The following is a 16961-nucleotide window of genomic DNA, read 5'->3' as shown; positions in this document are numbered from 1 at the left end:
TGCAAATCTAATGAGCATCGCCTTTATGCCATAATCCAAGTCATTTATAAAGATGTGGAAAGACACTAGCCTCAGGACAGAATGAGCCCTGTCATTTCTCTCCAGGTTACAAAGAAATACTGGTAAGCACTCTTTGGGTGCGGCCTATCAACTTGCTGCAGAGACACCTAGTCCATATCTAGGGGACGTTGTTGAAGGACTTGCTAGATTTATGATACATTACACCCACAGCATTCAACAGATTTACCTAGTTTGTAACTCTGACCAAATTTGAGCGAGATGATTAGTTTGGCATAACTTGTTTTGGGAAACTCAATTGTCTCTTCACATTCAGTGTGCTCTTTTCTAAGTACTTGCAGACTAACTGTTTGGTGATGTCTTCCAGAACCTTTCCTGATATTGAGGTCCAGCCGACCAGTCAGTAGTGGCCTGGAACTTCTTCCTTTCCCTTTTTTAAAAAATGGGGATGACATTGGCTCACATCCAGTTTTCAGGGACTTCACCACTTCTTCAAGAATGCTCAAAGCTTATAGACAGACACTCTCAGATTACATCTACAAATTACTTTAGTGCCCTTAGTCCATCTGGCCAGCTCCACGCACATTTTGTTGTTCTTCCTTTTCTTGCAAGCATAAGGGCAGGGGGGGGGACTTTAGTCATCTTGATCTCCATATGAATATTAGATAACATGGTGGTGCTTTGGCATCCTTCCATTTCCTATATGTGCCCTATTGAATTCTCAGATCATCTGAGCCTCTTCTGCAACTATCTTGGCCTTTTTGATCATCCCATTTTTTCCCCACTGAACACCCAATTCAATTAGTCACTTCCTCTCAGCAGCAGCCTCTTCCAGTAGCACCACATGCCTGAAGCAGATGATACAACTACGACTAAACCAAGATCCAGAAACACATACAGACTGAGAAACCTCCAAATAGCTCAATCAGCCCCAAGCCTTACCCTCTTACCATATTTTTCTGTGGATACAACCCCCCAATTTTGACCCTTGCCGGAGGCGAAGGAGCAGTTAATGAGCAGCAGTTAATGAGCAGCCTCAAGGGGCGGTCCAGCGCAGCTGCCCCTCCGCCTCCTGCTGCTGCTGCTGCCGCCACCACCCAATCACCTCCTCCAGCGCCAGTGCTGGGGATCACCTCCAGCTCATTTTGCCGCCTTGTCCCATGCCCGAAGGGGGCCCAGGAGTGGCGCTGGAGGAGGCAATTTGGAGGTGGTGGCAGCAGTCAATAGGCAGCTGTGAGAGGCGGCCAAGTGTGGCTGCCTCCACCTCTCGCGGCAGCCTATTGACTATTGCTGCTGCCACTGCCACCAGATCACCTCCTCCAGCGCCACTCACAGGCTCCCTTCGGGCAGGGGACAAGGCGGCAACATGAGTTGGAGGTGAGCCCCAGCACTGCCTCCTTCACTTCCTTCCATGTATAAAACGACCCTTGATTTTTTTCCTCTAATGATTTTAGAAAACAGTGTCATTTTATATACGGAAAAATATGGTATGTCTCTTCCACAAATTCTACACAAATGCCTCTGTTCATCAAGTTTAGAACCTCCAGCTTGTGTGGTCAAAGGAACTATAACTACTCCTCAGTAAATTAAAGGCTGGAATTAATGAGAAATGTGAATTCCTACCTCAATCTTCAACCCATGAAGATAATTAGAACAACATGGTTTGATATGATCCTTACATCTCTATGCAAGCTCACTTGTGGACACAGAATTTTGATAAGCAGTAACTTAGACCAATTTCTTCTAACCCCAGTTGTCTTTACACAAACGCCTTACCATTTGGCTATGTGTGCATACAGCCACAGGTAACAGTCTGTCACTCATGTCCTACCTATATGATGTGACAGCTTCCTGAAAGAACTGTTGTTGCATGATTGGATTGCCGAGGAATTGATGCTTTTGAACTGTGGTGCTGGAGGAGACTCTTGAGAGTCCCCTGTACTGCAAAGAGAAGAAACCTATCCATTTTGAAGGAAATCACACCTGAGTGCTCACTGGAAGGACAGATCCTGAAGCTGAGGCTCCAATGCTTTGGCCATCTCATGAGAAGAGAAGACTCCCTGGAAAAAACCCTGATGTTGGGAAAGAGTGAAGGCAAGAGGAGAAAGGGACGACAGAGCCCAAGATGGTTGGATAGTGTCACTGAAGTGACCAACACGAATTTGACCAAACTCTGGGAGGCAGTGGAAGACAGGAGGGCCTAGCGTGCTCTGGTCCATGGGGTCATGAAGAGTTGGACACAACTAAATGACTAAACAACAACAATGTCACGGACTTCCAAAATAAAATTCCACTGTATATTCTATCCCCTTGGGATAGAATGTGAACTAGGCAATGAGAGGGGAAGTAAATGCAGGGAAGAATACCAAGTCTCAACAAGTGCATGTATGCACTATTGATCAAGAAAAGAGAAGATTTCAGCTGCTAGACCAGTGGCTGAGAATAGGAGTGGGGAACCCATGACCTTATCAGTGCCGTTGAATGGCATCTCTCATCATCCTTCACCACAGATCAGAATGGCTAGGACTGATGGGAACTGGTCTTCAAAAACATGTGGAAGCCCTCCGTGTTAAGAACGTCTCTTCTGCATTTCCAGCGTAGGGGGAGGAAACTATGGAGAATGCAAAAGAGACATTACAGAGAGAAAGGAATTCCACCAGAAGGAAGGGCAGCTGCAAGAGAATGCGGGTAGGGAGACTTGGCTTTGATGGTGGAAGACACCCATGTTGTTCCCTGCTCCCTGGGTGGCCAAACAAAGGAACAAACATTTAATGATGTCAATGCAAAGGCAACTTTGCTTTAGGTGTATAAATTTATCACTGACACCATCAACGCAGGTCAGGCGGGTCTGAAAACAGAAAAACATCACATGGGTTTCTTTGCGAAACTGGCTAGAAAACTTAGGCAGTTGTGCATGCAGATAAACTGGTCTGGAAGCCACTTTACACAGAGCCAGCAGCATAAATAGCACTTAAAGTGGGTGTAAATTTCAATTATACCCACATGGAAGCGCACTTACACTGAGCATTAGCAATATATTACCAGATTAGATGAAATATTAATTAAAATTAATCAACCACAGACACTCAGATCCTTTGGGAAGAAGGTACTATAAATACACAGCTTTTAAAAGAGAGAAGGGCATTTTCTTTGCCTGTATTTGGCTGGTTAAATATTAAAATGTTTGTAGAAGTGGGAAAAGGCGGGGATAGGGTTGTCTCAGATCTTCTGCTTTGTCTACAGCAGAATTACTAAATTATGACTTCATTGATCTTTGGTGCAAATGTGCCAGGAGGAGGAAGGAAAGGTTCAAACGCATTGGAACTTCAGGTGGAGAAATCTGACAATTTCTCTTTATCCTGTACTTCAATTTTTTAAACCTCATGTTCATTCTGTTCTGAATATAGGAGCTGTGAATCAGGGTAAATTCTTCACAGGTGGATGCATACCTATATGAAATCTTTACCTATTTTTGATGTTGTAGTTGTTACGTGCCATCAAATAGTCTCCAACTTATTTATGCTGACTCTTAATCACCAAATGTCAATGTCATCAACATGCCGGCTCAGATCTTGCAAGCACAAACCTGTGGTTCCTTTGTATTTGGTCTTCTTCTTTTCCTGCTGCCTTGTTTGTTTGTTTGTTTGTTTGTTTGTTTGTTTGTTTGTTTGTTTCTTTCTTTCTTTCTTTCTTTCTTTCTTTCTTTCTTTCTTTCTACCCTGCCTTTCTCCTTAAAAGCTAAAACAGTAAATATGCAAATATTTTTTAAAAATTAAACAAACATTATATTTAAATAATAGAGTCTGGGAGCAGCCACAGAGAAGGCCTTGTTCCATTTCCCCACCAAGCGCACGTGTGAGGGTGGTGGGACTGAGAGAAAGGCCTCCCCTGATTACCTTAATGCCTGGCGGGCCTTCCACCTTTCCCAGCATTATTATCTTTGCCAGAGAATCCTGTCCCTTCATGATGTGCACAAAGTAGGACAGCCTCAGTTTCATGTTTGTGTGTTTGTTTGTTTCCAGAGATAGTTCAGACTTGATTGGCACAGCCATATTCAATAGCTATAGCTATTATCTGCATGCTGACTGCTATCTATGATCTAAAAGATGAGGATGGTCTCAGAATGAAGAACTGAAACAAAATTAGAATTGTCTAATTACAATACACAGTAATCACAACTCAGTTGCTTATTGTAGTAAATTGCACTAGAGTATGCCCACTAAATAAAAGAGTCAACTGTAAGTTCCATTGATTTAAATGAAGCAGGCGAACGACTCATCGAGTTCTGCAAAGCCAACCATCTGCTTATTGCAAATACATCTTTCAAGCAACTGAACAGACGGCTGTACATTTGGACATCACCAGGTAGTCAATATCGAAACCAAACAGATTACATAGTTGGAAACAGGAGACAGAGAAGCTGTATTCTCTCAGCCAAAACAAGACCAGAAGCAGATAGTTGATACTGATCATGAACTGTTAATACCCAATGTTAGAATAAAGCTGAAAAAAAAAAGAACACTAAAAGTATCTTAGTGCCGAAATAGAAAGTGACAAAGCAGAACTGCAGCTGAACGTTAAGAAGACTAAAATCAAGGCTACAAAAGAACTACACAATTTTAATATTGATAACGAAGAAATTGAAATTGTGAAAGAGTTTGTTGTTGTTGTTTTTGGTTCAATTATCAATCCAAATGGAGACTGCTGCCAAGAAATCAGAAAAGGGAAAGCAATGAAGGAACTAGAAAAGATAGGCAAAGATAAAGATGTGTCACTGGAGACCAAAACCAAGATAATCAACACTCTTGTATTTCTGATCACCATGTGTGGATTTGCAGACACCCTAGACTGTCAGAAAGACAAACAAGTGAGTCCTAGATCAAATCAAGCCTGAACTATCTCTGAAGGCAAAAATGTTGAAAATGAGGCTGTCCTGCTTTAGGCGCCTGATAAGAAGACAGGATTCTCTGGAAAAGGCAATAATTATGGGAAAGGTTGAAGGCAGCAGGAAAAGAGGAAGAACAAATAGATGGATTGACTTCTTAAAGGAAACCACAGGCTTAAGTTTGCAAGAACTGAGGAGAGCTGTTGAGGTCAGAACATTTTGGAGATTACACATTTATGGGGTTGCCACAAGTCAGTGTCACATTGGTGGCACACAACAACAACAACAACAACAACAACAACAACAACAACAACAACAACAACAACAACAACAACAACAACAACAACAACAACAACAACAACAACAACAACAACAACAACAAATAGTTGGAACATAACGTGAGATACATTTTAAACACCCGAATAGACAAGGTGTGTCTTTTACATCTAGTTCCAACTGATGGGTCTTCTTAAAAAACAGATCTGAGAAGACTAAAGTCTGCCTACCTGTGCAGGAGAACTAGTTGGATAGGTGACCAATAGGTAAATATAAGGCTAAAGTAAAGCGTATTTTGAGACTCCCAACATGGATGCCACCCATCTTCTCAGGTGCATAAATGTTGTCTGGACGTTAAGAAGTTAAAACTCTGATAAATGTAAGTCAGCAGATACTTTACTCACATCACCATGCATGTGAAGCTAATGCAGGGAAACCCTAATCCATAAAAAAACAGAGCAGGTCTGCACAAGAATTGGCCTGATCTGTGGATCTGTGCAGGGCAGCTAACAAATCACATGTTTATGCCAGTCTAAACCTTAGATGGAAAGAGTTTGCTCAGGAACTACGTAGTTGATTCCAATGAACTTCTTAAAACCCCTGGTGACAGAGTTCCTCGGGGCTGTTCTATTAATCATCATTACATGAAGTATTCTGCAGAAAAGGCCTGTGTGGAAGCTGCTCCAGCACAGTGGAACCTGACATTGCAGGAGTATGCAGGTGAATATTGCTGCCATAGGGAATCTTAAGTGCCTTCTCCTTTGGAGAGCAGGTATCTGATGGTGCCTTTTGCTCAGCATCCTGCAGGTGTTTTACCATTCAACAGGCTTGTAACAGGAACATGGGCAAAATGAGAACTCCTGGGGCTTCTACACTGAAGGTTGAGCCACAAGCTTAATTCTATGGCTCTGTTCAAGTGAAACAGGAAACCACACCAGGGAACCATATCTGAACAATCTGTCATCTCTACTGCTGCTTTTCAATAAACTATAATCCATTCACTCATGATGTCCCAGGTCAAGGAACTATGATTTGTTTAAACTAATTATAGTTTAAACTAGGGGTGAACATTCTGTGACACTCCCCAAAACCACAGAATGACAGCTCTCTTAGCAGAGAATTCACCAAACTACAAATCTAGGATTTCACAAGATGGAACCAAGTCAGTTAAAGTGATATTAAACTGTTATAATTGTGTAGCGTGTAGATGCTTGGCTCTTCAGTTCACCATGAATTGTCATAAAAAGATAGAATCTCACAATTCCCAATATCCAAGGAGGTGAGAACTTGATCTTTTTCCAGAATTATATTATCCTGAATTAACAGACAGTGGATAAAATATAATGCAACACAATCCTCAATTATGGATGCAAAGAGACTATGTGGCAATCAGTTTGTAGTCTAATGGCCATAAAAAAATCTTTATCTTGTAAATTAGAACAGTTAACACTGACAATTAATTAACAAATAAAGCAATGAATAAACAAGAATACAAATGGCCCAGTCTCCCACCATTGTTAGTTGTGTAGTACAGTGTCTGTTAACTGTTTGCTGCAGTTTGCTCATTAACAGGTTTTTAGCTTCTCTGTTACTGAAGTAGCCTCATTTACTTTTAAAAACAACAACAAAATGTCTATACAACAAAAGTGAGGAATGTCTGTCTGACTGAGAGGTGAATTCAGTTTCCAAGAAGTTGGGGGCTGGGATGCATTCTAGTGGAGTGCAGGATCAACGGTGAAATGGTGGGGCCCAGAATACCACCATATTTTGGCTTAAAGCTCCTATGGCCATTAACTAAGCGGTAACAGATACATTTCAGCTGGGAAACCACCAGATAATGGTACCCCAAGGAAGATGGTGGTTTCATCTGAGGAACCTCAGAAGGCTACAGTGGGCCCCCAGGAAGTCCAAATTTGTCTCCAGGTCCTGAGAGTCTTCCCTTGCTGTTGTAACAAGTTTGTTGTTGTTTAGTCGTTTAGTCGTGTCTGACTCTTCATGACCTCATGGACCAGAGCACACCAGGCCCTCCTGTCTTCCACTGCCTCCCGGAGTTTGGTCAAATTCATGTTGATAGTTTCAATGACATTGTCCAACCACCTCATCCTCTGTCATCCCGTTCTCCTCTTGCCTTCACACTTTCCCAACATCAGCGTCTTTTCCAGGGAGTCTCAAGAGCCTCCTCCAGCACCACAATTCAAAAGCATCAGTTCTTCGGTGGTCAGCCTTCTTTATGGTCCAGCTCTCACTTCCATACATCACTACTGGAAAAACCATAGCTTTGACTATGTGGACCTTTGTCAGAAAGATGATTGCTCTACTTTTTAAGATGCTGTCAGGGTTTCTCATCGTTTTCCTCCCAAGAAGCAGGCGTCTTTTAATTTTGTGGCTGCTGTCACCATCTGCAGTGATCATGGAGCCCAGTTTAGTGTGAGTCAATTTCTGTTTGTCATGCTTCTTATTTTTCTACTTTCCATTGCCTTGTACAACCCCATGTGTGCCTGTGTGCGCGCCTATGTGTGTATCTTTGTGTGTATCTTTGATGTGCCATCAAATCAGAACTAACTTATAGTAGCCCTAATAGGGTTTCAAGGTATGAGAGATATTTAAGGAGTGGTTTTACCGGTTCCGTTCCCCAGTGACTTTCCATAGCTGAGCAAGGATTCAAACCAAGATCTCCTGAGTCCCACCCCATCACTAGGACTCCATCTCAGGTTCTAATGCACCACACTTGGACCACACTGGTGACATGGGACGTGGATAATATATATTCTCCTGCCTCTTTCTCTCCCTTTCCTGCAGTTCTCTCACTGTCCTCTGCTACTGATAACCTTATTCTTCCCTGCCTCCTATAGTGTGCCATTCACTTCTAGTTACCATCTTGAAGTGCATCAGAGGAAAGCTGGGGAACATCACCTTGACTGAGGAAACCGGGGTAGTCCATGTCAGAGTATAGAAATTTTATAAGCCTGAACCTGTATATGTGTTTCATTAACGAGCTGCCATTGTGCACAGATGTGAGAGTGCTGAATCACTCTGGACATGATGTAATGACTTGAAACCAGGAGAAGACCAGGTGCAAAGCATGAAGTCATCTGTTTTCTGATTGGACAAAATATGCCATGTATATGTATATAAGTGGACTGTGTCTTTGCGTCTTTCTCTTCCTCCACTACCACTTGCTGCCATGCATGCTGTCCGTTTGTATAAAGAGTTCCTGCTGTGCTGTTAAGATACCTGCCTGTATATAACTGTAAATATGTGTAAATACAACTGTCTTGCAACACAAGAAGAACTGGTAAAGTGTCTTCAATAACTCTGCGTATTTTACTGTTGCCAAAACTCTAACAGTCCAGCATAGGATATGCAGGTGCACTTGTTCCAAAGGATGCTAGCCAGGCAACAGGAAAAGCAATGATCAAGTGGCAGCAGGGCAAAGACAGGGCAAAGATTGTGCCCTACATCCTGCTCTCTCTCCACTTCAGTAGTCCACTACCCTCAAGTGCATGGGAGGATGTCATCTCCAGTATTGAATTAAGGTTTTGTTACCAATCTAGTTAGTTTCTGTATGTAGAAGGGGTGATTATCTTCAGTCAGCCCTATATAGGAGAACATATGATCATTCAGTGGTGCAGTCCAGGATGAGCTAAATCATATGAGTCCTAATATACAATGGTTCAGTCCCATAAGAACTAAACAGTCTGAGCACAGAATAGTCCAACAAGGGCTAGACCAAATGGGTCCAAATAGACAGGGGTGCCATCTAGCCAGATCTAAAGCATAGGTTTTCAAGCATGCAGCTGTGCTTACCATGGTGCATTCCAGCAAGAGCTATATCATAGGAGTCAACCCATATGGAGTCCAGAAAAACCTAAACCACATGAGTCCACGCATATGAAAGTGCGGTGTGCAATAATTAATCACATGATTCCTGATCATGTCGCTTGACTGAAAATCCGGGTAAAAATCTTTTGTTTTTTTTCCCCCTCAGCTATTTTGTACCAATCCTTTCCTGATCACTTTCACCCCTGTTGTTTCTTGCCATCTGGCTGTTTTTCTTTTTCGGTAACTGTCAACACCATTGCCACTGATTAACAGAATATGTTAACAATAAATTTCAAGGATGGAACAGAGAACAATTGGTGAAACGATAAGCTGAGGCCATACCTGGCTGCTGTGAGTTAAACAAGAGACTGCCCAGGTTTATTAATCCTCAACTGTCATCAGATCCATCATCTGTTTGGCAACAGAAAGTGGAAGCAGAGCGAATGAAAAGATTGGCGCACAAAGACTACTGTTGGAGAAAAGTTACACAAAGTGAAGACATGCAGCTTCCACGTATCGTAAAAGTGAAAGAAACATGGGTTTGATAGAACTTTTCAGCCCATTAAATCGCCTGCTACGGGTGAACATTGGCTGCACCTGCATATCATTCCATTGGCCCTCCATCTGTGCAATGAGTAGGGATGGGTGAGAATTTTGTTCAGTTCAGGTTTTTGTTCTGTTTTTTTAATAAGAAAATTATCTTCATGGCACAAGCCAGAGATTCAAACAGTCTGAATATGGGAGATGGTGTAACAGGGAGATTTATCCATCAATCCAGAGGTCTTTAGACTTCGAGTCCTTGTGTATTTAACCATATTAGTGATGGTACTGAGTTGCCTCCTTTTTTTTTAAATGAAGTTCCTCTTAATGCACGTTGAGAAGGCAGGTATTACTTGGTCTTCTCCATACAAAGAATAAGTGAACCTATTGAATTGCTGAGTCTGATTTTTTTGATGCAGAGGAAGAATTTTTTAAAATAACTTTTCAAAAGATGAAATGTCCCATCTTTTCCTTTGTATAGGCAAGCTACTTGCTGCGATCCATACCTGGAAGGTAAATCTCTAAGAACTTGCAAAGAATGAAATGGCACCTATCGCCTAAGAAAATGCATGCCTGGTGACAGGGCAAAGCTTAGAAGCTCTGCATCCCCCACTTCAAGGTCTAGATCAAGAGCTTTTTCCTAGGGGCATCTACAGTTCACGCTCCTTTAAAGAGAGCTTTGTGTATACTCAGGAAAGAACAGTTCTCTGGAGCTATGGTTTAAAGTGCCCAAGAACTGGGGCACAACGCCAAACACTAATTTCAGGCCAAATTACAATTAAGCAAAATGTGTGTCTCCTCTCTTACAATATTTTCCCCGCAGGTACATGGTTCTTTTAAAACATCATACCTCACCAGCAAGGCATCAGATGAAGCCTGTATTTGCCTCTAATGACCAATTGCAAAACAAAAGCAGAGGAATTTTGGGTGAGTCAAAGTCCCTCTAGAACAACCAGATGTCTGTCACTTTAGGGAATTCCACTTCTAGCAAGGTATTCAATGTAATTTCAGCTACAGAGTTAAAGAGTTTCAGTGAGAAATTCTGAACCACTCCAAGTTATATCATCCTAATATGACGCTCTAGATATCTGAGGGAACAGTTCCCATAAGAACCGGCCAGCACAGAAAACAGTTAGGGATTGTGGGAACTCTAGTCCAAAACATCTGGGGGGCACCACGTTGCTTTCTCGCTTCCTAAGATATGTGCAGAACCCAGAGACCAGACCAGATTGCGGGAGACCCATGTAAAGCAGACACGAACTAGACAAAGGCAAGGGAGGGAAAAGGTATATGTTTGGATGCTATTCTCTGTGTCTCTGTGATGGTTAAGGAAACAGGATTCGTGGTAATTTCCTGCCAAATGCCTGAGCTACTCCAGCTTGCCGATATTTCACATGTTGAATATCAAAGAGTTCCTAATAACAAATGCATTTCCTGCCACTTTGCCAATGAGTTTGGGTGCCAGGAAAGGAGTTATGTGGAATATGGGGCTGGAATAGATGAACATCCATGTATCTGTTAAAAAATAGAAATGCTTTCATGATATGGTGGGGGGCATGTTGGACTTTCCTCTGTGTATGAGGGAGAGAGGGAGAGGGAGAGGGAGAAAGAGAAAGAGAGAGAATGAAAGAGAGTGAGAGCACTAATCACATTCATCCAGCCAATTAGCATCTGTTACCGACTTTAGACAGAAGTCTCCCCCTCCCCTATCCGACCCATCTCCTTGAGGGGAAAGGGAACTCAAAGGTCATGTGCTTCCCAATTGGCTGCACAGGAATCTGTGAAATGTTATCCTTCTCCCTGTTTTAGAGGAAGTGGAGCCTGCGCCTCAGCAAAACCCTGTTACACATATTGGTTCTGACAGCTCAAATTAATATGTCAAATTCTATGATCCATTTTGGCGACAGGCCTTTTGACCCTATCAGCACTTTGCTTCCTTGGCTGAAAACTGGGAAGCTGCAGATTGATTTGGCGTTTTTGAAACATCCTGATGTCAAAAAAAAAAAAAAAAAAAAGGGTGGGAGAAACAGTGAGAGCGAGATTCTGAGCCAAAGTTTTTCTCAGAACTGCTGAGGGCTGCGGTGGCTGAATTAAGGCAGGAAATTAAAATCCTTCTGCTGTTCTCTGAATGCTGGTGAGGGACAAACTAGATGTGACAAGGAGGTCCAGACCCACCGTCATTTCCTGGAAAGCAGAATTGGGTGATTCAAGGACCGAAAGGATGGAGGGACTTCAGTGAATACCCACTCAGGGGGTGGAGATTTTTTTTCTAACTCAAGAGGGAGGCAGATAATCTTAATGAGATCACAGTGCCTTGAACGAGGCTACAATTTAAGGAGTTTTCTGGTGCAATGGTTAAGCTGCAGTACTGCAGCCAAAATTCTGCTCACAATCTAGGTTCAATCTCAAGTGGCCGACTTGAGGTTCATTCGGCCTTTCATCCTTCCAGAGTCCTAGCCCATGGGAGGGGGCAATGTATAGTCTGCATAATTAAATTGTAAACCACTAGAAGAGTGCTTTAAGCACTATGGAGTGGCATATAAGCAGCACACTTTGCTTTTTAAAAAAATATGTCAGCCCTGTTTAGTTGTTAACACAAGAGGTGGGGAGTGCACTCTCCGCTCTGGCATCCCATTGCTCATGTGAAAACTTCCAGGTCTGAAAAGGAGAGCCTCCTTTACCTATGGAATCTCTCTACACATGCCAGAATGGGGGAACATCGGGTTTTGGACTCAAGCAGAGAGCCAGGATGGATAGAAGAATTTTTCCTCTCCGGACTCACTGCTTTTCATGTAAACAAAGTCATGATGACCATGGGAGTCAGGCAACCTTGTTCCATCCTCTGTGTGGATCCAGTAAGAAGAATGCTTGAACAAGGCAAAACACAAGAAGTTCAAATTTGCACCAAGCTCAAGGGTGTGAGCCTTTCTACCAGTGGCTGTGCTGGCTGTAGGATTCTGAGAATAGCTACCCAAAAAAGGAACTTCTGCAAGCTCTAAGTGAAGATCTACTGCCCTTTCGCGAGACAAGTGAAGTAGCTAAAGGGCTAGCCAATGCGCCCCTATGAGTATGCCTGGGAGATCATTCATCATACCCAGTTTCTCTAACAAATCTATCCAACTGTATTTTTAACCTTGGAACAGAACTTCTTTCCTATTTGTTTCTCCTCTTGGCATTAAGACGCATTTAATCTCTGCTTGGTAAAAGTTGGCTTGTGCGTGGGAAAGTCATGCAAAGGACCCAAATAATCATAAATCAATATTAACTGTGCATTGCTTGTTTTTTCCCCCTATTTGTGTTATCCATTGGTCTAAGAAGTTAATATTGACTAAGGCAGGGCAAAATGTCAATAACCACAGACCTTGAAGGTCAAGGAAGTATGATACCAAATAAGAATGTAGGCTGCAACTTTGGAAGGATTAACGGGCCAACGATTTGTATCCCATAAGGGAATTCCTCTTCGTCTTCCAGGCAGCAAAACTGAGGAATGAATGATTTAACAAGGCAATCAGAATCTTCGCTTCATTTTAAAAGTTTCTAGATCTCACGACCACCAATGACATGTTTGTGGCCATTGTACACTGAAATCTCAAAAAAAACGGACAAAGATTGAGAAAGGTTTCCAATGAGGAGAGATGGTGGCTTGTAGAGTCATTAACCTGCATTCCCCTTCTCCGTGTCTGAATCATGGAACCATAGAATAGCCCAGTTTTCTCTTCAGGGCCTCCAGTGTTGAAGTGCCTATTACCTCACAAGGTTCCATTGGCGTACTGCTCTAAAAGTTAGGACATTTTTCCTGATATTCAGCCTAAATAGGCTTCCTATAACTTGACCCCATTATTACATGTCCTGCACTCTGGGATAATCAAGATCAGATCCTACCCCTCCTCTGTATGACTATTTTGCAAGCATTTGTAAAGTGCTCTCATTTCCTCTCAGTCTTCTTTTCTCAGGGCTAAACATACCCAGTTCTTTCATTCTTTCCTCATAAGGACTGGTTTTCAGCCCCCATCATCCTTGCTGCCCTCCTCTGAACTTGTTCCAGTTTGTTGGCATCCTTCTTAAGCAGAGAATTCATTTCATTGGAGTAGTCATATATTCAAATAAAGCTTAACCTACTCATATTTTGATTTAGGGAAGTAGGGGAGAATAAAAAGGACTACACAAAGTCCTAGACACCTGGAACCTCCAAGTTCAGACAAAAAAAAACAACCCTGCACAACACGTGTCCATGCCTGACAGTAGTCAAAGAGGGCTATTGCCTTCATAGTCCAGGTGGTAGCTTCCCAGAGGCAAATGGTCTGTGTATGGCAGGAAACAGAACGCTTGTTTGATACGTCTTTAATCAGTGTTCATTAGAATGGCTTTCTGTTCTTTTGACCTGGTTTTCTAGCAGACAGCAGGAATAGGACAAAATAATTTGATGCCTGAGACAATGAAAAGATGGTGGCCTTGACCACATCATGCACAAAAGCCAACTGGTCTAGCAGTTGCCTCTTTCTTCAGCTCTGGTGAACACACCAGGCCCTCCACTGTACCTGAAGACAACAGGCTAGCCTAGGGGAAGCAAAACATTTAGCACACACTTCTTCCTCCAAAGTCTTGCTTCTGCCTCACGACACATGCCGTCTGAGGTAAGTACCTTGGTTCTGCCTAATGTACAAGCCATTCCTGGCACTGAGGCAAGAAATTTCTGACTGAAACATGAAAATAAGTAGATTAAACTATATAGTCCAGCATTCTCTCCTAGTTAGTTACATTCTTCTGGAAATGCAGAACACAAGCAACTCATAGCTGCACACAAGATTCAGATCACACAGTTTAGATAGGATGCACACACAGCTATGTTTCACCCACCCACATCAAAATGCCAAGGGAAACAATCCAGGCTTGGAGAATCTCTACAGCTCTGAGTCACAGGCTGACAAACCTCTCGGCCAAATGTAGACATTCTTAAAGATTGAGCTATTTTGCTCTCATTTTAAGCTTTCCTCTTTCCCCTCCTCCTGCTGCCCAGCAAAGTGTCTGCATTAAAAACAAAACAAAACAAGAAAGCCCCACGAACAACAATTATTGCCCTGCCAGATTTCCGTAGGCTTTGCAAACGACAGAATCACAACAAAGAAATGTGACTTCAAAAGCATCCCGGTCTGTTTCCTATTCAGCCCTTCAAGTACAACTCAATAAGGGAAGCTGACAGACTGCGCTGTTGAGTGATCACAGCTCCAGCTGTCTCACCCTTTTCTTCAACTGTCAAGTGCACCTTCTTTTCTCCTCCTCCTCCTCCTCCTCTCCCCCTTGCCTCCTCTTCTCTTTAGATGGGAGTAAGAAAGAGGAGCGAGCAGAGACCTGTAGATATATCTCCCACTTCCTATTCATGCAAAAGGCTGTTAGCGGGACAGGATAGCCCCTAATTCTTTTTTCTTTGTAAACACCATTCCCCTTTGAAGACTTTGTTGGGTGGCCCCTTCCTTTCAAGAGCTTCTTCAAGGGGACACGGGATGAATTATAAACTTCCCATTGATCTTCTGTGTGTCAAAGGTTCAAGACGAGGCTCAACATAGGGCTTTCCTAACTTCAATCAAAAATGAAGGCAAGTCTTTCGATTTTTACTCCTAATGCTTTTTCATTCACCCAATCCTATTAAATTTGTCATCTAGCCAGCCAACATAATGGTGGCTATTAGCTTGCTCCTGACTAAAAAAGCCAGTCAGTAGAGCTTGGGATATTTGCTCCATCCGTTTGCATTAAGCACTAAATGAAAGGTTGGGGACCTTTGGGCCACCAGATGTCTGGGACTCCAACTCTTGCTCTACCAGTAGGGCCAATTTATTGAAGTTGTGATTCAAAACCTCTGGAAGACCAACTGTTCTTCAACCTTGCACTAAAACAAACTCTGGTATCAAAATTCCCACTTGTCAAAATGCTGGGGTACCAATACATGTGGTGAGCTGGGCAGAAGAATCATTTGTATATTACAAGAATAATCAAAAGCCAACGGATGATCTCAAACTTGACAATGGAAGTTCTCAAGTTAAGATGAGACCAAAGATTTAAATATTGGTGTTGTTTCTCTTTTCTGGTACTATGTATGTCACTGTTGTGGCAGTATTGGCTTCAAAACCTAACTGATGACATCTGTTAGCCTTGACTTTGAGAGCATAAGAAGAAGCCCATTGAATCGGACCAGTGGATCAGACTCTATGCTAGGCCTGAAATACGTTGTTATCTGAGGCACAGCATCAATCATTTGCTACCCAACCTGGTGAAAATGAAAAGTACCCAAAACCAGCTGAGTTGTCACATGAGGCAAACAAACAAACAAACAAAACCAAGCCCTGCACAACAGCCACTTCCTTAAGTGTAAAATAATTACAGTGAAGTATTATCTGTTTGCTTCTTTTCATGATCTTAAATTTGCAGACTGAGCAGCTGCCTTTTTCTGCCTAATGGAAGAACGCAGCCTATCTATGTGGCCAAGTATCTGACATCCAACAGTAACCACTCAGATGGTTCTACAAAGCTCACAAAATGGGATCAAACTTATCTGTTGCTCACAGCCCTCCTATTGGGTATTTAGCAGTATTCTGTCTCTGAACCTGGAAGTTTTATTTGTTTATCATGAGCTGATGGCTGGTGAAAAGTCATGTGTTTTTTTTCCAAAGTCCTCTCTAAATCCACTTCAATCCACTACTTATTATCATAGCTTGTTGTAGTGAATTCCGATAAACTGCACTTGGAGTAAAGAAGCACTTTCCTTTTGTCTAAATCTATCTATCTGTTATGCTTGTCTCCCATCCTTCTTTCAAATAGTTTGAGGTGGCATAAACAATCTCCTGAATTTTATCCATATAACAAAGCAACAAGATAGGCTAAATCAAAAGCTTGATCGGCCTAAGATCAACAAGTAAGGTCCAATAAGGATATTTGAAACTTGGTCTCTGACTTGATATTCTAGCCACTGTACCACACCACCTCTTTTACCAAACTAATATTGTGTCTCAGAGTTCTACGTTATGAGACTAGGAGGAGAAATGCTATTTGCTTTGCAACACTTTCATTTAAAACTCAATTTGCAGAAAAGAGCTAAAAGAGAAGGATGAGATTCTCAGGCTCTTTTGAAGTTACAATGTCATTCTTTAAGTCTATCCAGCCCCAGTTGCATCCGTCACTTCTTATTAGATAGTATCTGTGACATAATGTGACTCGACAGATGTAATCAGAGATGGCATGCCAGCCAAAAAAATCTCCAGAAACTCTTCTAAAACCACATGCTTTCTGCTCTTTTCCTAGAACTGGGGTTTAAAAGGGGTGGTTCTACTCCATGCATGCTAAATTGGGGTCAAGTGCTTGCAAATCAGACCAATATTTGACAGGCTGGCGTTCTGAAAATTGCATATTCCTGGCCCAGTTTTCCACC

Source organism: Pogona vitticeps, chromosome 8 (genome assembly GCF_051106095.1).
Source record: "Pogona vitticeps strain Pit_001003342236 chromosome 8, PviZW2.1, whole genome shotgun sequence".
Classification (NCBI taxonomy): Eukaryota; Metazoa; Chordata; class Lepidosauria; order Squamata; family Agamidae; genus Pogona; species Pogona vitticeps.
The sequence above is the reverse complement of the archived record's forward strand: the minus strand, read 5'-3'. Positions refer to the sequence as shown.